Genomic DNA, 23,671 nt, shown 5'->3' on the forward strand with positions numbered 1-23,671 from the left:
GATCGGTTCTCTCGCCTCTCCTGTTCAACATCTACATGAAGCCGCTGGGTGAGATCATTCATGGCTTTGGAGTTGGGTATCATCAATATGCTGATGATACCCAGCTTTTTATTTTGACCCCAAACCACCCCAGTGATGCCCTCGATGTGATGTCCCGCTGCCTGGAGGCAGTCCGGGTCTGGATGGGGAGGAACAGGCTTCGACTCAACCCTGACAAGACTGAGTGGCTGTTCGTGCCGGCATCCCGGGAAATTCCGATTATTCCATCTCTGGCCATGGGGGGTGAGCTATTACCCCCTGTAGATAGGGCTCGCAACTTGGGGGTCCTTCTAGATTCACAGCTCTCTTTGGAAGAGCATATTGGAGCTGTGACTAGGGGGGCCTTTGCCCAGGTTCGCCTGGTGCGCCAGTTGCGGCCCTATCTAGACCGGGATGCCTTGCGTACAGTCACTCATGCGCTCGTGAATTCTCATCTAGACTACTGTAATGCTCTCTACATGGGGCTACCCTTGAGGTCCACCCGGAGACTCCAACTGGTGCAGAATGCAGCCGCGGGAGTTGTCTTGGGAGTTTCCCGATACTCCCATGTTACACCTTTGCTCCGCGAGCTGCATTGGCTACCGGTTGCTCTCCGGGTGAGGTTCAAGGTGTTAGTGATGACTTACAAAGCCCTTCATGGCATGGGTCCGGATTACACACGGCAACACCTGCGGCCGGCATCAACTTCCCTCTGTCCAGTGCGCTCCCACAGAGAGGGCCTCCTCAGGGTGCCTCCGATCAAAGAATGCCGATTGGTGGCCCCCAGGGGGAGAGCATTCTCTGTGGGCACGCCAGACCTATGGAACCGCTTACCGGTCAAGCTCTGGATGGCCCCCAACCTTTGCTCCTTCCGGCGCGATCTCAAAACCTTCTTTTTTGAACAAGCTGGCCTGGTCTGACGGGATGGGGTTGGGTTTTTTATAATTAGTTTTAATTTTTAATAATTTTTAATATGTATCAATTACTACGGGCATAGTTGTTTAATCACTATTTAATTTTTGTATCCTGTTTTTTATTATGTATTGCCCTGTTCACTGCCCTGAGTCCTTCGGGAGAAGGGCAGTATACAAATTAAATTATAATTATTATTATTATTATTATTATTATTATTATTATTATTATTATTATTATTATTATTATTATTATTATTATTATTATTAAAACCCACCCACCCCAAACCACCCCCCTTCCCCCCCACTTCCCAGAGCTAAATACAGGGTTATAGATATAATAATCATATTCTAACTAAAAATTATCCATAATATAAAATTAACCAAATTCATAATGTGCTTTAACTCCCCTTTAACATAGATACATACAAAGTACTAACACTAAAATTAATAATAATATCCCTCTAAAATCTACTCATAAGCTAAATGGAACTTTTTAGTCCCATATTTATTCTGAATATAATCTATCCATCTCCTCCAAACTGAAATATATCTTTCTTGTGAATGATCCTTCAAATAAGCAGAAATCTTAGACATTTCTGCAAGATTTGATACTTTAAACACCCATTCTTCTATAGTAGGCAAACTATCCTTCTTCCAATATTGTCCCACCAGTAACCATGCTGCTGTTATCAAATTCAACATCAAATTGGTTTCTTTAACATCACAATCTACAACAATGCCCAATAAAAACAATTGCGGAGAGAATTTTATCTTTCTCTTAAAAATCTTTTGAATGTTCCACCAAATTTTAACCCAAAAAGCTTTTATATTTCTGCAAGTCCACCACATATGAAATTAGGTGGCTTCTAAACTACCACATCTCCAGCATTTAGACTGTAAGTTAGGATACATGTTAGACAACTTTTTGGGATCCAAATGCCATCTATAAAACATTTTATAAAAATTTTCTCTTAAATTTTGAGCCTGAGTAAATTTAACATTTCTAACCCAAATTACCTCCCAAGTATCCAACGGAATTGGTTCCTGGATATTTTGTGCCCACTTTATCATACAATCTTTAACTAATTCCATTTCCGAATCCAATTCAATTAAAACATTATATATCCTCTTTATATGTGCACAATTTAAATCTCTAATTTGTTTTACTAAATTTTCCTCTGTAATTGTGATGCCAACCTTCTGATCCAACTTCCACCTAGCTTTCAATTGGGTATATTTATTTATTTATTTATTTTATTAGATTTATATACCGCCCTTTCCTGAAGGACTCAGGGCGGTTTACAGGGTATTTAAAACAACCAGTACAAAAGTTAAAAACAAATTAAAAAAGATTAAATTATCCCTAAAATTAAAAAAAACCCAGTTAAAAATTCTCAGCCTGGGCCGGAGAGCTCAAAGAGCCAGGTCTTCAGGGACTGCAGGGACTTGGTTGTTCTTATCCAAATATTCAAGCAAATTTACGATTTGTCTTACATTATATTTCATATACCTTCCAGATATAAATCCCGATTGATCACTATGAATCATTTGCTTTAAAACTTGCATTAATCTATTAGCCAATACTTTAGCAAAAATCTTATAATCTGTATTCAAAAGCGATATAGGTCTATAATTTTTAGGTTGAGTAAGGTCTTGATCCTCCTTTGGAATCAATGATACAAAAGCTGTCCTCCAAGATGGAGGAACTGCTCCTCCAGTCTAAATTTCATTAAACAAGATCTTTAAAGGTTCAATCATTTCAACCAACAACATTTTATAATAAATTGCTGTTAGTCCATCTGTTCCTGGGGCCTTGCCCACTTTCAACTGTTTAATATCTAAAGAGATTTCCTCTGATGTTATTAAGCGTTTCATCTCAAGTTGTTGTTCTTTTGAAAGTCTCGGAAAATGAGCTTCCTGTAAATATTTATCTATATCTAAAGCTTGTATGTTTTCTCTAGAATATAATTTCGAATAGAAATCTAAAAAACTCCTCTTAATCAGCTTTTGTTGATAGACTTCTTTTCTTTTATATTCTATTTTATCTATAGTACGTAATTTCTGTTTCTTCCTTAATTGGTAAGCCAACCATCTACCAGGCTTATTAGCATTACAAAAAGTATTGTGTTTGGCATAACGCAAATTAGTTGCTACTTGGTCAGCCAATAGCATACTAAATTGTTCTTTCAATAAATGTATCAAAATCCTTAAATTATTATCCAATGGATTCAAAATAAAATCTTTCTCCTTAGATTTAATCTCTTCCTCAAGATCTATACGTTTTTGCATTTGCTTACGCCTATAAGCATTGTTCATATAAATCAAGACCCCTCTCATATAAGCTTTACTGGCATCCCAAACCATTCCCATCGATGTACCTTTATGCATATTTATAACAAAAAATTCTTTCACATGTTCTCTACATTTCTGCAAGAATACCTCATTTGTAAATAAATTTTCATTCAGTCTCCAGGATCCTCTACTACCATCTTCAGCAAAAAAAACTCCAACGAAACAGGACTATGATCCGACAATGTCCTAGGAAAAATCTTAACGTTCTTAACCCTAGAGAAAAGATCAGTAGTAATTAAAATAAAGTCAAACCTAGAGAAAGATTTATGTCTATCTGAAAAAAAAGTAAAATCTCTGTCTTTCATATTCCTTTCCCACCATACATCTCTTAATTCCAGATCCTCCTTCAAATCAAAAAAAGCTTTGGGCAATTTCGAATTAGAAAAGTTTTTGAAGGATCCCTTCTTGTCTTCAGATGGGTCCAAAACTCCATTCCAGTCCCCCATCATAATAATAGATTTCTAATCCAATTCAATTAGTCTCTGATGTAAAAAATTGAAAAACTTTTGCTGTTGTTGATTTGGAGCATATAATCCAATAAGAAGAACTTTCTTTCCTTGTAGCATTAATTCAATACTAACATATCTCCCTTGTTTGTCCGATTCAATTAATCTAGCCAAAAAATCTTTTCTTAAATAAATGACCACTCCAGCCTTCTTGTCCAGAGCAAAATATGCAAAATGTGTTCCCAATCGGGAATTAGCCAGATACTTTTGGTCTTTTAATACAATATGTGTCTCTTGTAAACAAACAATGTCATTTTTATGTTGTTTCAAATAATAAAATACTTTCTTTCTTTTCTGTGGTGAATTTAAGCCATTAACATTCCATGTCAGGAACTTCACCATCTCTGGTGACCATGAGCCTTTGGAACATAGCCTGAAGATCACCTGTTGCTCTCTTTGGACGTGCTCCTCCCACAGGCTCTGAAACAGCCGCATCTTGCGTAGTTAGACCAGATACAAGCTTCTGTTTTTGCTCTTTTCCATATGCTTGTATGCAGCCCTAGTCATCCTCTGTTCTCTCAGGTCCTCCTTTAATGCCAAACTCTGCTCCATAATCTCAGCCTGCCGCATCTCCTCAAGAGGCAATGATATTGCCCCTTCACTCAATTGTTTGTCTTCTTGTCTTACTTCTGTTCTTTTAACTCGAGGAGACAGTGGTGAGTCTGTTTTAAGGACCTTAGTATAAAAATCTTTTGCTTTTAAAATTGTATTCAACCTGTACCTCGTCCCTGCATAATTCACCACAATTCCATTGGGTATTTCCCATCTAAACTGAATTTGTCGCTTCTTAAGCTCATCGGACAGAAAAGCAAAATCTTTCCTTTTTCTAAGAATTTTTGGAGGTATCTCCTTTAAAATTATAATATCTTGGCCTGCAATTTGAAATCTTTCCCGATAAAAAGCCTGGATAATAGAATTTCTAGTTGATCTCCTGGAAAAGTAAATCACTACATCTCTAGGTAAATTTTTCTGTCTAACAATCCAGGAATTAACCCTAAATGTCTTATCCATTTCTTTAAGTAATTCTTCAGGTTCACATTTCAAGACAGGAGCCACTGCTTGTACCACTTCCCATTCCAAATCTTCTTTAGGATTCTCTTTAAGGCTTCTGATATGCAATGCAAACTCCATGTCTCTATATTGTGAGATGATTACTTCATCTTCTGTTCTATCAATTTTAACCTTTGCTCTGTCTATTTTCTGTTCAGTACTGATGATTTTATTTTCGAGATTCTCCACATACTCCATAACTGAATCCACACGAACATCCAGGAGTTCAATATGTGCAGCCAAGCCCTGAAGTGCAAGCACTATATCCTTCCTCATCTGTTTGTGTTGATTAACAAATTCTTCCTTTGTTTCCTTTATTTCTTGCTGTAATACTTGTGTTAATACTTGTGTTGACTGCATCACAACTTGCTGAATGTCTGCCAATGTAAATGCAGGTGGTGGTGGGGAAGGTGGTTGTACTGTAGGTTTCGTTGTAGTTTGCCCTGCAGCTTGTGGTAAAAGTGAAGAAATAACATTTTTAGAGATTGTAGGGCCTCCCCCATGCCCTGCAGCCATCTCTTAGGTTTCGATTTCCTTTCTCCCAGCAGAATCAAAGTTCAAAAAAGAAAAAAGAAAGAAAGAAAGGAGAAGGGAGAAAAAATAAAAAAAAATTCTCCCAAAGTTCCTTATCCTTCAGTAAAAAAAGGACAAGCTTTCAAATACACAAAATCCGGTACTGGGTAGAATCAGTTGCAAATTGTATCTCTTGCTATGTTGCAAAATATAACAATTTTCCAAAACAGCCAATTCACACAAGAAAGCAACATTCCAGCGCCATTTTTACTCCATTTCCATCAGCTTAAAACTTGAAGAAGATAATGATTCTGAGTTAAAGTTAAAATCCAACTTGAAAATTCAAATCCTCCTGCTTCGCTCTGCCTGCTTCTCAAAGAAAAAAAATACTCACAGTCCCATCTAAGCAGCAGATGTAGTTGTCGTGTCTAGTTCCACTCCTTTATGGAGTGAAAGCGTCCTGGGAGTGGAGAAAGCCTGGGCTTCGAGGGAACTCACTCCGTTAGCCCCCAAACTCATTGGGGGAATCACAGAGGAGCTCTACCTCTACCCAAACAAGCTCGCCTCTCCCTCTTCTCCCGAGGGAGAGACTTCGGCGCCACGGGACAGCTGATTTTCACTGCCTCCGGGCGCTCTAATGCATCCCAAGATCGGGCGGCTTCAGAAATGCCGCCATTCGGCATGGCAGCGCTACCGGAAGTCCCACAATACCTAAGATGTTATGTAAATTATCAGCAGACTGGGCTGAGCTGCTGCTGTTTGCTGAGGTGACCTACAATAACTCAGTGCATAACAGCATGGAACTTACCCTTTTTAAGGTTCAGTTCATAGCCATGCCAGAGCTTCCCCCTGGGACCACAACTTCTGCAACACTGGTGGAATGGATTGGCTCTCTGAGAGGCACATGGGTTACATGGCAAGGCACTAGGGAAAGCACAAGAGGCCCAGAAAAAGCAAGCTGACTGGAAGAGAAACCCTCAAAGGTAGTTCAGGGTGGGAAATTAAGTGCACCAAGTATTTTGGTCCTAGTTTTTTACAGGGTTGGAGAGACTTAAGGTATTTTGTGGACAGATATACCATCTCTCCCACCTTGAACGGTGTGGGATTGGCTCTTTTCTTGTCTGCCTGTGTCTTGTGTGCTAATCTAGCCTCTGTTAACGCTTTTCTGACAATAGGCCAGGTGTATTGTAACTGAGCAATCCATTCCTTTAGTTCTGGAATTACCGGTTCTTTTGGGGTTAGTTCAGGTATGGGGTTGAAGCTTTGGCCTGTAGCTACTTGAAAAGGAGTGTAACCTGTGCTGGAGTGAACTGCATTGTTATATGCCACTTCTGCGAAAGGCAGTAGGTCCGCCCAGTCCGTCTGTTGGAAATTTATATAACATCTTAAATATTGCTCAAGTACTGCATTAGATTGTTCACATTGCCCATTACCTTGAGGGTGATGACTAGATGTCAATCCTTGGGAAGTTCCTAACAGGGATAAAAATTCCTTCCAAAATGCCGAGGTAAATTGCACCCCCCTGTCAGATATGATGCGTTGTGGTGCCCCATGCAATCTGTAAGTATGCTGTACAAAAGGTTTTGCTAATGCTTTTGCAGTTGGAATTTTTTGGCAAGGTATGAAATGGACTTACTTAGAGAACAGATCAGTGACAGTCCAGACAATGGTGTTTCCATTGCTTTCTGATAGTTCTACGATAAAGTCCATGGCTATTTCTTTCCATGGGGCTGAGGGATTCGCCACCGGTTGTAACAGTCCTGGAGATTTCCATTGTAACCTCTTAGCCATTGCGCAAATTTAGACAACTGCTCACATAGCTTTCTATGTCTTTTTTCATAGATGGCCACCAAAATTGCCTTTTAGTTAAGTGTAATGTTTTTACAAACTTGAAATGTCCTGCTGATTTTGTATCATGGCACAGTTGCATGAAATTGGTCCTTTGGGTGGCAGGTATGTATAACTTCTCACCCACCCAGAGTAGTCCATCTATAATTGTGCACACATGCCTATTTTTCTGGAACCATTCATCCCCTTCCAAGGACTTTCGGAACTCTATTCCGGTTTGGCTATCCACTTTTGGCTTCATTTTTACTTGTGCCCTGGTGGTGACTGGTGCTGCCAGTTGTTGTTCTGGTATGAGTGGTTTAAAGTCAGTTACCCGTATGCTGTTATATTGGGGCATGCGAGATAATGCGTCTGCCAGGAAGTTCTTCCCCCCCCCCCGGCAAGTGTTTGAGAGTGAAATTGAATCGGTGAAAATTTTGGGACCAGTGGGCTTGCTTAGGAGTGAGTTTCCTGGGCGTTTTTAGTGCTTCTAAATTTTTATGGTCTGTCCAGACCTGGAAAGGTATTTTATTTCCTTCCAAAAATTGGCGCCATGTTAATAACGACCACCTTAATGAGAATGCTTCCTTCTCCCATATTGGCCATCGTTGTTCTGTTTCCGTGAGTTTCCTGGATGTATATGAGCAAGGTTGCAACGTCCCCTCATCATTTTCCTGTAGTAATATGGCTCTGACTGCTACATTGCTCGCATCCGCCTTTATTACAAAAGGCGGTAGCAACCCAATGGGCAGTTGAATGCAGTCTTCCATTCATCTCCTTCCTTAATCCTAATACGGTAGTATGCTTCCCTCAGGTCTAGTTTAGTGAAAATCCTTCCTTTTGATAGGTGGGATAGCATATCCTTCATTAGGGGAAAGGGGTACAGATTACATTCACTAATTGTGTTCTAATTTCTATAATCTATACAACAGCGGTAAGAACCATCCTTCTTCTCCCTGAGCAGAACTGGGGCGGCCACTTTGGGTCTGGCAGGCTCAATAAATCATCTAAGTTTTTCTTTATGAATCTTTCCATTTCTGCCATTTCCCTTGGGCTCATGGCATACATCCTGGGTTTTGGGAGCTTTGCCCCAGGTTTGAATTCTATGGTGCAGTCTGTGGGGCAGTGTGGGGGGGAAGCTCATCTGCCCGCTCCTCACTGAAAACCTCAGCAAGGTCCCTGTATTCCTCCAGTATCTCTGGTAACCCCTTCTCTTTCCTCACTGCTGCTGTTTCCTCCCTTTGGGTTGGGGGGGTTGTTTTGGGGTTTTATGTTTTCCTGTTCCCCTTTTGGGAAGTTGAGTTCTGCTGTCCTCCAGTTTATCCCGGGGTTCCATTTCTTCAGCCATTCCAGTCCCAAAATCATTGGGCATTCCATGCCTGGGGCCACTATAAAAGTTATGTCTTCCTCATGAGACCCCAGGGACATGTGAATTGGTAAAGTGGCTAGGGTAGCTGGTCCCCCCTTTGCTATAGATCCATCTCATTGACTAAAGAAAATTGGTTGTTTTAGTCTCCTCACTGGGATGCTCAATCTCTCCACCAGCATTGGGCTGATGAGGCAGCAGATGCAGCCAGAGTGTATCAGAGCATTTATTTCAAAGGCTTTAGGCATAGAGGAAGCTAATATAGTCACTGTCTTAAGTATGGGTGGAAGGGGTCCACTTACCAATGGTTCTCCCTCTGAGCTGTCTTCCGAGGTGTCCATCACCCCTGCGGTGTAGGCCAGAGTCCAATCCCAGGTTTTGGCAGGAATTGTGGACTTTACAGCCTCTGTCCCCTTCATGGAAGATTCCTTGCCTTGAGGCTTCTCCAGCTTTTTAGAAGACGATGCCTCTGTTTTGCGTGGAGGGGCTTTCGAATGACATTCTGCAGCACGGTGGCCCTCTCTCCTGCAATTGAAACATCCCTTTGATTTTTTAGCCATGGCCCGGTGGATTTTCCCCCTCACATGTTTGCTCAACTGGCAGGCGGGCCCATGGTTTTCCTCTGCGTTGTCTCTTCAATAGGTCTATTTCCACTTCTTCCGCCAGGACATACCAGTCGTCGAGATGGTAGGGGTCTCCTCGAGGCAGGCAAGTGTCATACAGTTCGTAGTTTAGACCATCTTTGAAGTGGCTAAGGAGGATGTCTTCTGGCCAGTTCAGCTTGCTGGCAATGGCTCGGAATTCTTGGGTATATTTGGCCACTGTTCACCTGCCCTGCCTCACCATTTTGATTCTCTCCCGGGCCTTCCGGTCAGCCAAGGGGTCCTCGAACTGCCGCCTCAAGGATGACATGAATCAGTTGAAGTCGTTGAGTTCTGGGGTGTTGGAGTCATGCAGGTTCACCACCCAGTCTGCAGCTGTCCCATCCAGGGCAGATTGCACAATTCAAATGCGGGTTTTGTCACTGGGGATATCCCGTCCATATTCTTCCATGTAGCTGAGGACTTGGGTTAGGAAAAATCCCAGTCGTGATGGCTCCCCCTTGAACTTTGCTTCCAGGGGCGGGAATCTTTGACTGGAGCATTGTCTGTGCCGTGGAGGGTATCGCTCCTCATCTTGATCCCCGTCTGTGGGTCTGGGGGTGTACTGCTGAGTCAGTGACTCCTGTTCCATTGGACGGCCCCGGGGTTTCAGGTACTGGATCCCCTCCATTATCTCTCCAGTTGCAGCCCCAGGCGTTGCGTCGGTTGCAATTTCCAGCTCTCTCCTCCCTTATTGGGCTCAGGGTTGCTTTCATCAGGTCAATAGCTTTTTCCAGAATCCGCTCTTCCCCACTGGCATGCAGGGAGCTCTCCATCTCTTGCCTCCATTCCAGTTGGTGGTCGCTCCATCTCAGGGTCACTTCTCCTGAAGCCTTTTCCCACTCACTTTTCCTTCTGACACCCATTGACCACCAGGAGGAATATGATGCTTCAGCTTCCCACCATTTCTGGGATTTCGGTTGGGAGGAAGACTCCTTCTCCATGGGGCTTCCCTCCTCTCTTGCTTCGTCGTCAGACATCATGTTTATTGAAAAATCCCCCGGTAAGGTTTCTCCCTTCCAGGTTGACTTTTAGTGCAGATCCTGTCTACTGTCAGGACCCACCCCAAACCATGTCTTAGGAAGACAAAACTCTTGGAGACAATTCTAGTCCAAAAAGAAATCTTTACTATGACATGCTTGGCTGTGGGAATACAAGACAGGATCTAATATTGTTCTACAAATTGAAACCTTATAAAGAGTTCCCTGTTCAACCCCCCTTCCCTAACCCCATTTGGTCAGCCCCCCATCATTCACCTCGTGTCATCCCTTCTGTGGGAAAAGGAACTTTGGATTTTTATGGTTATTGCTCTTTCCTTACAAATTCAAAAGGAGACACAAGCCAGATGCCTCCTATCCTAACCCTCCCTTTTGTTCCCCCAGTTCAAAAGGCTTCTCTGAATCTTTGAAATGCCTAAGGCAGGCTGAATCCACATTCGTTCCTTCCTCCTCGGGAGATGGCAGAATCCATGGAATAATGTTTTAAACATACATTTATGAATATGATATAAATGGATTCTGACAGTGCCTATGTGTGTGGGGGAGGAATCCATGGGTTACTATTGTCAGTGGGCATGAGGGAAACCAAACTTTTCAATAGGCATGTTATTGTTTATCCCTGCCTTTCTTCTTTCCTTTTTTCCTTCCCTCCCTCCCTCCCTAAGTCTAAGGCTTGGGGGAAGGGGGGGAGGGGCTGGTGAGGAGAGAGCAGAGAGAATGCACCAGACTCTGCCTCTGGCTGCAGCTTCTCCTCCAATTGGTCCCACTTTCCCTGCATAGACCAAACAGGAGATCCACTCCAGGTTTTCAAGCGGGGCGCCTTTGTTTGCCAGCCCGCCCGCCTGCCCGGTTCCCAAGTCAGGTGCACCTTTAGGGCTAAGGCAGGGATAGGCAACCTTGGCTCTTTTATAACTCATGGACTTCAGCTCCCAGAATTCCTGAGCCAGCATAACTGCTCAGGGGCTGCTCCAGCTGCTGCAATTGGACAGCCCAAGCAGCAGAGAAAAGCCGCTGAGCAAAGGCAAGGATAGTCAGGCCACTTCCCACAGCTGCGGGAGAAGACACCTCGGGGGCAGGGTGAGACAGCTTCCTTCCCTAGGAGGTACCGGCAGGCCAGGTGGTGGCCGCAGCAGGCACGGAGGGCTTTGGCTTCCTGGAGCTGGGAAGAAGGAAGCTGAGCTTGTTCTGGATCCTCGTGCGCTGCAGCCTTCTCATGGCTCCCAGTGCATGCCCGGAGGATACTGCCTCCTGCATGCTTGCTCAGCCTGATCTATGCCGAGACAAGGACACGGGGAGAAGAGGAGGGGAAAGGAAGGAAGGAGAGGAGGGTGCCGACACCAGGCCTCCCTTGTCTGCTCGCCCGCCTGCTGCCACAGCAGCCTCCGCCAGCTGGAAGCAGCACTTCACGGGAGCCTCCATGTCACAACCAGTTGGGAGGGCTGGGTCCCACCCAGGCAACCAGGCAGGCAAAGGAGGATGGAGGAGCAATGCGCAGCCATGTCCCTGGCTTGGAGATGTCTCGGCTGATCAGGCTTTTAGATCCCCCGTTCCAGCCAGCCACTTTCAAGGGCAGCTACAGGTTGTCATTTGGAAAACATGGTGAACAGTAGCAAGCCGCAGCAGCAGGCACTGGGTCACATCTCCCGCTCGGGAAAGAGAAATCACCTCAGCAGGTCTTAAGTGGATCTACCAAATCTGGGCTGCTGATATCCAATAGGCGAGAGAAGGCCTCATGAACAGGACAGCCACACACGGCAGAGGTGCTGCTCAGGGCCGGAGGGGAGGCCAGGCAGATTGCAGGCACTGGCAGTGGTGCCAGCACAGAGGGCGCTCGCACGTGCAATCACCGTTCGGCCACAAGCAGCACCTCTGCCATGAGCATCTGTCCCACTTGCATGTGCATTCGCCCTCCATGCCAGTGCTGCTGCCAGTGCCTGCAATCAGCCCTGCCTCCCCTCTGGCTCCGAGCATCACCTCTGCTGTGTGTGGCTGTCCTGTTCACATGTGCAATTGCCCTCTGCCCCAAGCAGTGCCCACAATCTATCTGGCCTCCCCTCCGCCTGCTTTACACAGCTCCTCCTGGGCCCCCCACACCCGTTAACTCTCCCACCACCATGCAGGGAAAGGTGACTGCCCCCACCCTCAACCAGATGCCCTCACCTACCCCAAGCATTTTTTTTACTAACCTGCTTTCAGCTGCATTCCGTTTCTCTGTTCCCTTCTCAGCCTTCCCCATGTGTTTGTGGGACTATCGGTAAAAAAGAAAAAAAATTTCCATGAGACTTTCTAACTTCTCGTGAGATCTCGTGAGAAGTTAGAAAGTCTCATGGCATTTTTTTTGTCCCACAAACACTGAAGGCTGAGAAGCGAATGGAGAAACAGAATGCAGCTGAAAGGTTAGTAAAAAACGCTTTTTTAACTTTTTTTTTACATTTTTTGTTACAGTGCTGTTCAATTGGTCCTTCGTGTACCACCAGCCATGTACTACCGATTGAAAAGCCCTGCCCTAAATGACCAAAGTAAAAAAGTGTTTTGTAAATGATAAATTGTTTATACTTTTGTATATTTGTGTTCATTCCAGATGTATCATTTCCCTGGGGGGTTGTCATCTGACATCTGACACCTTAGCTTCCAATTCACGCTCATCTCAGCATTTTGTCTCTACTGTATCTTCAACCAGGACAGATACAGTATTGCCTTTCCCTTGCATCCATAGCAGTTTGGTAACCTCTTTACCGAACTACATTTTGTGATCTTTGTGCTGGTATTTTTATAGCAAACCTTATCAGAGTCCCCAACACTTATGTTCCATCTGGAAAAGCTTTACAAACAGAACGATCATGTATCACTAATCCACTAAGTAGCTACTAAGTCAAAAAGTATCCATTTATTTTTTTAATCAATCTTTCTATGCCATAAAAATGGAAACATATATTTTTAGACAAATTCAGAGAAAGGTCTAGAATAGATTTACAAATATATATATAAATCTGCATATTATTATCACACAATCAGTGAATATACAAGGCATAAAGTGCCCTGATAACATTTAATTGCACACTTTAAAGGTTTAGAAGTTGAATGAACTATTGAAGTGGAAGTCTTGGTATGTGAGAGAAAACACAGTTAAAGGAAATAAAAAAGATAGAGTATATCAATTCCAATTTTCTCAAAATGATGGTTTGGAGAATTCTCTGAATGTCCATAGAAATATTGCAATGTGAAGCAGATATGATGAAGAAATTAAATGTGCCTTGGAATGTGAATCCAGTCTGTGGAGTTGAGTTAAATGTACATAATGAAAGAATGGAAATTCTAACTTGAACTCAAAGCAAGCAAAATCTTTGTGAGTCAACAGTGCAAAAGGAAAAAACTTTGCAGATGAATAATCCATAGCAATAATCCTTTGGAAGCCAAAGGTCTTGATTGCCTACACTCATGTCCTGAGAGAGGTCAGAGAAGACGTTTGGAAGCAGAGGAGAAAGAATGATCTGTGAAGCTAACTTACACAGCAGCCAACCAAATTGCCAGCCAGTGCTGCGTATACTGGCAAATGAGTAGAAAAATGTTATTGCCATTTTTATGCCAGATTGCATAATTTCATTTTAAGACTAGTTTTAAGACTAGTTTAAGAGAGGTAGGCTTCAGGAGGCCTAATATTACTGGCTCAAATACGTGTAAAGTCAGATCTGGTCATGACATCCATTTGTAAGGATGATAACCCAGATCTCTTATCAAGTAAGATTTCATATGGAGACTCTGAAAACTGCTGAGATTTTGGCACCCTTTCCTTTGCCCAGATCTGGATCGCTTTGATGAAACTTGATATATATATATATTAAAGATATGACAGAATATTGAGATGTGTTCATAAGCACATTGATAACCTCCTTCAACATCAAATCTCCTCATGACTTCAAGTAAATATTGAAAAGCACTGGCACCCTGAAGGACAATAATAACCATAACAACTCTCATCAGCAACTTAGTCTAAGATCTACTCAACAAACTGGAACAGCCACATCTTATTTTTCCAGATCTCTCAGGTGAGGAATGGAAGGGCTGGTATGATAGGAGGTTTTATAGCAGCTGAAAGAATCTCTACCAAAAGACTTCTCACCATCACAGAAAAGGTGCTTTTAATAACCCCAGTTGCTTTGCCTTTTCAGTCATCTTTAATTTGGGGTCATATTATTTCATTTGATGCCTCAAAAATAGATGGAAGGGAAAAATCAGACCTGGATCAGTTGTACCATTGTCCAGGATAAATTATCTATAAGGGTAACTCTCATGTGTTTTTCCAGTAGCACTTAGTGGGACAAGGCTGAGGTTAAAGAAATAGGTAAGAAGCAGAATAAACCACGCAGGATTTCCTCTTTTTTTTTTTTGAAAAATCTAAGAAATCCGGTTTGACTTTCTCTGCTAATGTTTCCAGTCAATATCCTACCTTCTACTCTCACAGAATGAAAACTGAAAGTTCAGCAGACTTTTAGATCTTTCTCCTGCTATGAACGAAATAGACAGAGTCCGGATCTGGCAGACACTGATGTATTTATCTTTATTTCTTTCTGTGACTACCAGGTCATGGATCTTAACCATACTTGGATTGGAACTCCAGTTGAGAGGACTTCCCAGTCCCTATACCTTCTTATGGAAAAACTCATCCTGTCAGTCCTGCCCCAACTTGGTCTCTTAAGCAAGAACAACCCTCTACTACATTTGGTATGAAAGCTTTACTTTACTAAAGGCCAAGCGAATTAGAGTATAGCAAAGCCAGAACTGAGGTTCATGCACCAAACTTTTCCAGTTAACTTTTTCCCCTTTGTCCCTTCCCCTTGTTGTTATCCCCTCATTGTCCAATCATATTCAAATAAAATGTTTTGGAAACAGTCTCTTCAACTATAGAGTAAGTGGTGTGGAGATGTATGCCTTTCTCAGCTGTCTGACCTTGAAGTTGTGTCTCTAGAAGGTACAATGAGTCGTTAGCTTTCCCCCTTCCCATCCAGTTCCCTCCCCATAGTTCATAGTAAACTGGCAGCTAGCCAATGTGAAGTGAAGGCATGAGATGGCAGTTCTGACAGATCCCTTGAAAGAGGAGCAAACTTTGAATTATTCAAGTATATTTAAATAGCAGCCTCTCTAACCACAAGTCTCCCCCCAAAAGGTTCTGTTTGTTCAACCTGTGTGAATCAGCCCAGATTTAATTTGAAGAAATTTTAAAAAAATATGCAGACAATGGCTTCTGGAGTTTTTCTCTACCATTTCCCAGAGTGTCCTTTGGAGGATAGCTTTCCCACCTAGCTCAAGCTGGATCTGATCCATTTTCAAACCTGATCTTTCTTTTTGCCAATTTCTCCTACAACACCAAGATGGTCCTGTTTTCCGTTGTTGTTTTCCTTTTACCAGAGAATTATCCTGTTGATGCAGAGAATCCTGAACCTACTAATTATCAATTTCCCTTCCTGTAGCATAATTTCTAGTCCCTGGATTATCTACATTGATCTTTTTTGAAAGAAAGTTCAGATTTAAAGATGGGATCTGACTAATGCGGAATAAATAATGGAATTATCACTTTATTCCTGAAATTGGAACTTGTGTTGATTCTGCCTAAATTTTATATATTCAGCCACCACATGCCACTGATTCATATTAAGATTGCATTCTTCTAATCTAAAACCATTTTCATGAATAATATGAGTGAAATGTCACCATTCAATAACAGCGCATTCAGTATTTTCAAAATGAAACATTTTGCATTTGTCTCCATTCAGTTTTATTCTGCTACTTTCAGCCTTTTCTCTAACCTCTTGAAATTATTTTAAAGTTTATTTTGTCTTCTAGAATATTATAGTTTTATGTCATTGGTAAATATGATAGAGTCATCTTTTCATCCATCCCATATTTCAAGTTGATTGAGGAATCACTCTTTAGAAGATGGGGTCAGCATTTTCTTTTCTTTTTTATGAGTTCTCCAGTATTGCTCAAAGGTAATACATAAAGGTTTAGCCAGACCATTCACTATTTTCATTCATGTTAAATTGTTATATACAATTACATAAGAACCACAGACAGCCTAAGATCAAAAGTATTAATGATGAGTAGGTGAAGGAAAATGAATGCCTCTTTCTGCAATTCAATTTCATTTCTGGTATATCAGGCCAATGAGAATACAAATATATAATATAATAGACATGAAAAAGATGTTGAGGCTCTAGAAAGAGTGCAGAGAAGAGCAACAAAGATGATAAGGAGTCTAAAGTCTAAACTATATAATGAACATTTGAGGGAACTAGATATGTCTAGAGTGTAATGATGAAATGGATTAGGAGTGATTTGATAGCTGTCTTCCAGTACTTGAAGGACTGTCTTAGAAAAGAGAGGGTTTGTTAAGGAATTTGTTGTGCAGAGGTCTCCTTGTGCTACCAAAGAGTTGCACAGACAAGGAAGGGCACTGAGAGCAGTAAAAGTCACACAAGAATACACTGAGTTATAAAAACAAAAAGTAGTTTACTTTTGAGGTGGTGTAAGAACAAAAATGCACAGTCAAAAAATAAACAGTCCAGGTCATACACAATAGCAACAGTCCAAGGAGTAATCCAAACTACAAAGTCTTCTTACCGGTCCAGAGGTCAATACACAGTTCAGGTTTACAACAGTAGTAAACCAGTAGTAAACCAACAGCAGAGCAAAAACAGAAATAGTAGAGATCAGTGAATTCAGAGAGAGAGAGAAGCTACGTTCCTAGCTTCCTCTTATGGCCATGAGAACACTTACACACCCATTGGCCAATTAACTTCTTAAAGTCATAGCATTATGGTTAATATATTTTCAACCCAACACTGTAGGCTAACACCATATGCCTAACAGGGTTGATTTACTCTCCAAAGCATCTGAGGGGAGAAGAAGCAATAGGTGGAAGATCATTAACAAGAGAGCCAACCTGGACCTAAGGAGAAATTTCCCAACAGAACAATCAATGGAACAACTTGCCTCCCAGAGCTGGAGTGCCCCATCGCTGGAGGTTTTCAAGAAAAGATTGGATAACCATTTGTCTGGAATGGTATTCTGCCTTGGGCAGGGGGTTGAACTAGAAGACCTCCAAGGTCTCTTCCAGTTCTATGATTCTAATATTACTCCTGTATTTTGCTTTTTCCAGTGGCCAAACAAGAGATGGAGACATTCTTTTCTCTTATCAATGGATCCTTGTGATTAGTACTCAGACGCAAACTCTCCCTAATCCAAAACTTACTTTGGTCTTCAAAACCAATTGCCTGAATAGATCTATCTTCTATGAATGAATCCATTCCTCTTTGGGAAGCATCACATTTTTAGCTACCACTGTGTAATGTGATAATTAATGCTGATTAATTATGTACTCCCTTTGTTCTGTTCCACATATTCTTCCAATATTTAGAAGAGGGGGCGAAACCCTCTTTTCTCCACTTTGCCATTTTTATAATTATTATATCCCTCTTGTTTGCCCTTTTTCTAAAATACAAAGGCCCCACAAAGCTCCTTGTTTATTTTGCTTGCCTGTTTTGCACTATTTCCACTTCTATTTGTCCTTAACATCCAGAATACTCAAGATGGCAGATGTCCCGTAAATGTTGAGATTTTTATATTAGTCCTTTCCAAATTCTTTCCAAGATGGAATTTTCTTTTTCCAAAGATGCTTCACAAAGTTGATATTTTTACTCAGTGGTTGAATTCAGCCAGTTCACACGACTTTGACAGAAACGGTAGCTAATTTTTTGTTGCCCAGGCCCAGAATGGACTTCCAGAAGCAGCATCCATACAGAGATGTGGATATTTGAATCCACATATTTGAATCCCACCACTGCCTTTACTGAGATTTCCACTAGTATGTGAAGAACTTTATCTTGATTAGTCACAAACATCTCATACTCCATTGGGATTTTTGTCCCAGTGTGCATCACTTTTTGTTGTTGTTGTTAGTTGCAAAGTCGTGTTCAACCCATCATGACCCCATGGACAACATTCCTCCAGGCCTTTCTATCCTCTACCATCTTCTGGAGTCCATTTAGGCTCACGCCTACTGCTTCAGTGACTCCATCCAGCCACCTCATTCTCTATCGTCCCCTTTTTCTTTTGCCCTCTATCTTTCCCAGCATTAGGCTCTTCTCCAGTGAGTCCTTCCTTCTCATTAGGTGGCCAAAGTGTTTGAGTTTCAAGTTCATGATCTGGCCTTCTAAAGAGCAGTCAGGGTTGATCTCCTCTAAGTCTCACCGGTTTGATCACCTTGCAGTCCAAGGGACTCGCAGGAATCTTCTCCAGCACCATAGTTCAAAGGCTTCAATTCTTTGGCACTCAGCCTTTCTTATGGTCCAACTTTCACAGCCATACATTGCAACTGGAAAGACCATAGCCTTGACTATACGCACTTTTGTTGGCAGGGTGATGTCTCTGCTTTTTAGTGTGCTGTCTAGATTTGCCATGGCTTTCCTCCCCAGAAGCCAGCGTCTTTTAATTTCTTGCCTGCAGTCCCCGTCCGTGGTGATCTTGGAGCCCAGGGAAATAAAATCTGTCACTACTTCCATTTCTTCCCCATCTATTTGCCAGGAATTGAGAGGGCCAGATGCCATGATCTTGGTTTTCTTAATGTTTAGTTTCAACCCAATTTTTGTACTCTCCTTCTTCAATCACAGTGTTGTGACTCAGGGCCAGCCTGTGGGCCCGGCAGCTGGCTCAGATGTATCGGATGACTCAGATGAGGGGGAGGAGGAGTGAGTGGGAGACGAACTGGCTGATGATGGCTTGGAGGCTTGGCAGAGCCCCCAGCCGGGGCCCTCTTCTCAGCTGCGTGAGCCCGATAGTGCGGAGGATGATGACCCACAGCTGGCCCTGTTCAAGGACGCCGGACGCAGGAGGCAGTCGAGCAGGACCAAGCAGAGAAAGGCTGCGGGTCTCCTCGGGAGGAGGCAGAGGGAGGCCACGCCCTGAACTCTAAATAAAAGGAGTGTTTGGGGAAGGGCTGGTTGCTGAAAGCAACCCTTCCGCTTGAGGATTCAAGTTCCAGTGTTTTTGTTTCTTGTTCTGTTAATTGAGTAATAAATCTTGGCAGACGCTTTTCAGCCTTGGACGCTCTCCAGTCTCTACTGTTTGAATAGGGGTTTGCCTTATTACAAGGCCGGTAGCAGGCTGGTTCAGAACAGTTTGCTTTCAGCCTCCCACCCCTTACTACTACGATGGAGCAGCTTCGTGCCGAGAATGCTCAGCTCACCCAGCAACTCACTTTGCTGGCAGCTCAGGTGGCTCAACTGCAAGCTCAGGTACATGCTGCACCCCCACCCAGGAGGAAATGTCAGATAGCTATGCCGGATAAATTTGCTGGCAATCCAGAACTGTTTCCTGCCTTCCTGGGACAATGCCAGCTTTTTATCAGCGTGAGAGCAGCTGATTTCCCCACTGACCGGGATAAGGTGGGATTCGTGTTAAGCCTTCTGTCGGGGGATGCAGCTCGTTGGGGCACGCCTTTGCTGGCACAACCTAGCCCTTTGTTGGATAACTTTGCGGGGTTTTGTGACCATATGCGCCTCATGTACAAGGACCCAATTAAGGCGCAGACCGCCACCCGACGCCTGAAAGCTTTGAGGCAGGGTCAGCGCCCCCTACAGGCCTATATCAGCGATTTCCGGCTGCTTAGCCAGGATTCCGCCTGGAATGAGGCTGCGCTCGTGGATGCCTTCCAGGATGGCTTGTCGGAGGAGATGTTGGATGAGCTGGCCCGCGTGGACATTCCCTCAGACCTGAATGGGCTGATCCATCTTTGTCTGCGGATCGATGCCCGGCTGCAGCAGCGAAAGAGTCGCCGTGCCACCCCACAGACCCCTGCCGCTCCTGTTGTGCGTGAGCCCCCAGTCCAGAGGGAGGAGCCAATGGAGCTGGGTGCCGCCAGGTCCCGTCAATCGGTGACGGAAATGGACAGACGACGATCGGGGGGGTTGTGTTTTTACTGTGTGGACCCTGGACATTTGGCTGCTTCTTGCCCGAAGAAGCGTCAGCGGGCGTCAGTGACCAAGCCTGCCCCGAGAAAGTCCCCTACTTTGCTGTCGGGAAACGGCCCGAGCCCGATCTAGACGGTGTGATAGATCGGGCGACTCACAACGACCACGCCGAGCGACGCCGTTCCGACGGTGCCTGTGAACCTCCACGGCATTTGATTTTGGAGGCACGTCTGATCCTTCCTGGCAAGCCAGAGGGGATTCCGGTCCATGCCTTAATTGACTCTGGGGCTACCACTAACTTTATGGACTCGGCCTTTGTGGCCAAATGGGCTGTTCCCCAGTGTCCGGTGGATCCGCCCATGCTAGTGGAGACTATTGATGGTCGAGTGCTCCTGTCCGGGCCTATTACGGCCGCCACGCAACCAGTGTGTATGGCCATCAGTTCCCATGTGGAGGCCATCCAGTTCTACATCACTTCGGATCTGCACTTCCCCGTGGTCTTGGGACTGGCGTGGCTCCGGGCGCATGATCCACAGATCTATTGGTCTCAGAACTTGGTCACCTTCCCAAGTTTGCAGTGCGTGGACCACACCCGCCATATCTGTGCCGGCCAGGTGGAGGGTTCCTCAGGGGTTTCCTTGCCTCCCGAACTGTCTGACTTTGCTGATGTGTTCAGCGAGTCAGAGGCGGACCAATTACCCCCGCACAGGCCCTACGACTGCTCCATTGATCTAGTCCCTGATCTGCCTCTCCCAGTGGGGCGTTTGTACTCCATGTCGGAGCCCAAGTTGGCTGCATTGCGGGACTTCCTGACAAAGAACTTGGCTCGTGGTTTCATCTGGCCCTCGTCCTCGCCAGTGTCTGCGCCCGTGCTCTTCGTCAAAAAGAAGTCGGGTGAGTTACGGCTTTGCTATGACTACCGGAAACTCAACGCCATCACGGTGCGTAACCGCTACCCGCTGCCCCTCATCCCCGAGCTCTTGGACCGACTCCGGGAGGCTAAGATCTTCACGAAACTGGACCTGCGTGGAGCTTACAACCTCGTCAGGGTTCGGCCGGGTGATGAGTGGAAGACGGCGTTTGGTACTCGCTATGGACATTTCGAGTACACGGTGATGCCGTTTGGCCTGACCAACGCCCCCGCTGTGTTTCAGCATTTTATGAACGACATCTTTCGAGATCTGTTGGACCAGTTTGTCGTGATTTATCTGGACGACATCCTGATTTACTCCCCGTCGCGTGAAGCGCATCATCAGCATCTCCGTCAGGTCCTGCAGCGCCTCCGGAAACATTGGCTGTTTGCCAAGTTGGAGAAGTGCCAGTTCTACCAGGTGACCATCGATTTCCTGGGTCACCGCATTTCCCCTGAGGGCATCGCCATGGAGCCGAGTAAAGTTGAGTCGTTGCAGAGTTGGCAACCCCCGCGTCGCGTGAAGGATGTTCAGCGACTCCTTGGATTTGCCAACTACTATCGAACATTCATCCCTGGCTTTGCTGCCTTGACAGCCCCCCTCACCCGGCTCCTGCAGAAGAAGACTCGGTTCCAGTGGAACGCCCCCGAACAACAGGCGTTCCAGGCTTTGAAGGACGCCTTCATGAAGGAGCCCATCTTGAAGCATCCTGACCCGCAACGGCCGTTTGTCGTGGAGGCGGACGCCTCCGACATTGCCATTGGGGCCGTGTTACTCCAGGCAGCGACGCCCAGCGGTACCCTTTTCCCTTGCGCGTATCACTCTCGGAAATTGAACCCCTCGGAGCGCAACTATACCATCTGGGAGAAGGAGCTGCTGGCCATCAAGGCGGCGTTCGAGGCTTGGAGGCATCATCTGGAGGGGGCGCGGCATCAAATCGAGGTCCGGACGGACCACAAGAATCTGGAAAGCCTGCAGACCGCTCGGAATTTGAACCAACGCCAGATCCGGTGGTCCCTTTTCTTTGCGAGGTTTGACTTTCGGGTGCGGTACATACCAAGCGGGCACAATCAGAGAGCGGATGCTCTGTCCAGGAAGCCCGAATACACCCGAGTGGAAGACAAGCTTCCACCCAGGACAGTGATCCCCGTCGAGTCTTTTGCTGCGGTGCGGGAGCCGGTGGATATACGGGCTCGGATCCGGGAGGCGCAGCAGCAGGAGGCGTGGGTGGCTCAGCGGAAGGAAGAGGTGGGGCCAGATTCGCCTTGGTCGGTCACGGATGGACTTCTGTATTATCATGACCGGCTCTATGTTCCGGGAGGGCCACTCAGGGGACTCGTCCTCAGCCAGTGTCATGATAACCCGGCTGCGGGGCATTTTGGCCTGTTCAAGACTCTGAACCTGGTCTCCCGTACCTTCTGGTGGCCCCGAGTCCGACACAACATCCAGTCTTATGTCACCTCCTGCATCCCATGCAGGCAGGCCAAGTCAGCGACAGGGGCCCCGCCTGGTTTACTGCAGCCCTTGCCAACACCCAAGAGACCCTGGGGGGCTGTGTCCATGGACTTTCTGACGGATCTACCCCCATCCTCCGGCTTCACGACAGTGTTTGTGGTGGTGGACATGTTGACCAAGATGGCGCACTTCATCCCCTGTCGCGGCTTACCGTCAGCTCGCACCACTAGTCGCATGTTCATCCAACAGGTGTTCTGGCTGCACGGCCTTCCCGATAGAGTCGTCTCCGATCGGGGGGCCCAGTTTACAGCCCGCTTCTGGCAGGAGTTGATGCGGGCGTTGGACATTAAGGTTTGCCTTTCGTCCGCGCATCATCCACAAACTGACGGGGGTACCGAGAAGGTTATCGGTATCTTAGAGCAGTATCTGCGCTGCTATGTTAACCTGCAGCAGGACAATTGGGTGGACTATTTGGCCATAGCCGAGTTTGCTTTTAACACCTCGCAGCACACCTCCACGCAGATGACACTGTTCTTGGCCAACGTGGGTTATCACCCCCGGTTTTTCCCCCTTTCTCCCGTGGACTCACCGGAGCCGGCAGCGAACGAATTCATGGCGGAGTTACAGGCGATCCATCGGTTGGTGCGACGGCAGCTGGAGAAGGCCAAGGCCGACTACAAGAGGTTCGCCGATCGGTCGAGAAGGGATACGCCTCCACTATCGGTGGGGGATCGGGTCTGGCTGTCCACCAGGAACCTACCATCCACTCGGCCGGCGAGGAAGCTGGACCACCGTTACCTTGGACCGTTCCCAGTCGAGGCCGTCATCAATCCGGTCGCCTATCGTTTAACTCTGCCACGTTCCCTGCACGTGCATCCCGTCTTCCATCGGTCCTTGTTGGTCCCCGAACAACCGGCTTGTCCACTTCGTCAAGCGGAACCTCCCCCATCAGGACCTTGTGATGGAGGCAGCACCCCCGAGTACGAGGTCGCCAGCATCAGGGATTCCCGTTGGTTGAAAGGTCACTTCCAGTACCTGATCGAGTGGAAAGGGTACGGGCCGGAGGACTTCACATGGGAAGACGCGACCGCCGTTCATGCCCCTGCGTTGGTGACTGCTTTTCACGAACAGTTCCCATCCCGACCGCATCCGGAT

General features: G+C 45.3%; 1 protein-coding gene across 1 annotated transcript in view; it reads left to right on the forward strand.

The window, feature by feature from the left end:
• The window catches only part of C1QTNF7 (C1q and TNF related 7), a 162,388-nt gene that overhangs the window by 71,275 nt on the left and 67,442 nt on the right, over positions 1-23,671 (forward strand). The gene's annotated exons all lie outside the window — the stretch shown is intronic.

The sequence above is a fragment of the Vipera ursinii genome (genome assembly GCF_947247035.1).
Source record: "Vipera ursinii genome assembly, chromosome: 7".
Taxonomy (NCBI): Eukaryota; Metazoa; Chordata; class Lepidosauria; order Squamata; family Viperidae; genus Vipera; species Vipera ursinii.